We start from the raw sequence: 1031 nt of genomic DNA on the forward strand, positions 1-1031 counted from the left end.
CAGGCCAAATTCTGTCCTTGAGATGATAGATGAAGTGACCAACCTTGTTAGAGGCTAGAGAGAACCTAAAACGTCGCTCACCCAAACGAACGACCTTGAAACCAGAGGCTAAGCCACCAATACAGCATTGAAGAGCGATGCCCAGAGATTCCTCCGACAAGGGGAAGGAGGCAGAGGAGAAGTAGACGACCAAGAAAAATTCCTTGGAACTCGCCAACGATGAAAAATGCACCGTGGTGCGAAAACGACAACGCATCTGAGCCGCAACCTTAAGGCCCGGGTTGAAATCCCAATGTAGAAGACCCTCCATGAGCCTAGTTGATTAGAGATCGCCATTGGAGCCTAGTTGGAGGTGGAGGTGGAGGTGGGAGATCGCCATTAGAGTCGAGTAGGCCAATAAACTCTGTATTGGAAGTCATTGTGTCAAACCCATACATGACTTGTCAGCGGCTGATCCCTTTGTAGAAATGACGAGGTTTGCAATGTTTGAATTTGGGCATTGTAATCTTTGAATTCGAACATTGCAATATTTATGGTATTTGTTATATAACGTAATTGGATGTTTAATTTGGTCTTGCAATCATGTCGTGTTACAAGTATATGTGCGTTGTTCTTTTGTACACAGAGCGTAGATGTTCTGCACACAGAGCATATCACATCGCACTCGGACCACACTAGGTAACCCGTCAGCGATGAATTCATCAATCGCAAACGGTTATATACCAGCAAGCGTTTGCCCACAACACACATGGTTTATTCCATCACAAACAGCTTGGATGGATCAACTGTATGCCACGTATCGCACACACAACTCTAATCTAATTCATGCTTGATGTCTCCGACATCGCTCGCACAGTTCGTCTTATCTGCCACGTATCACTGTACCAGCCTCTGCTCACGTCCCTCGGCAAGCTCTGCTCGCTGTTAGGCGCCGCAGCATGCTGTGCTCGCCGTTAGGTGCCGCGGCGTGCTCTGCTCGCGTCCGTAGGCACGCTCGGCTTGTGGGCAGCTTTTCCTTGCATGTTCAACTG

This window comes from Triticum aestivum, chromosome 2B, assembly GCF_018294505.1.
Source record: "Triticum aestivum cultivar Chinese Spring chromosome 2B, IWGSC CS RefSeq v2.1, whole genome shotgun sequence".
NCBI classification, from domain to species: Eukaryota; Viridiplantae; Streptophyta; class Magnoliopsida; order Poales; family Poaceae; genus Triticum; species Triticum aestivum.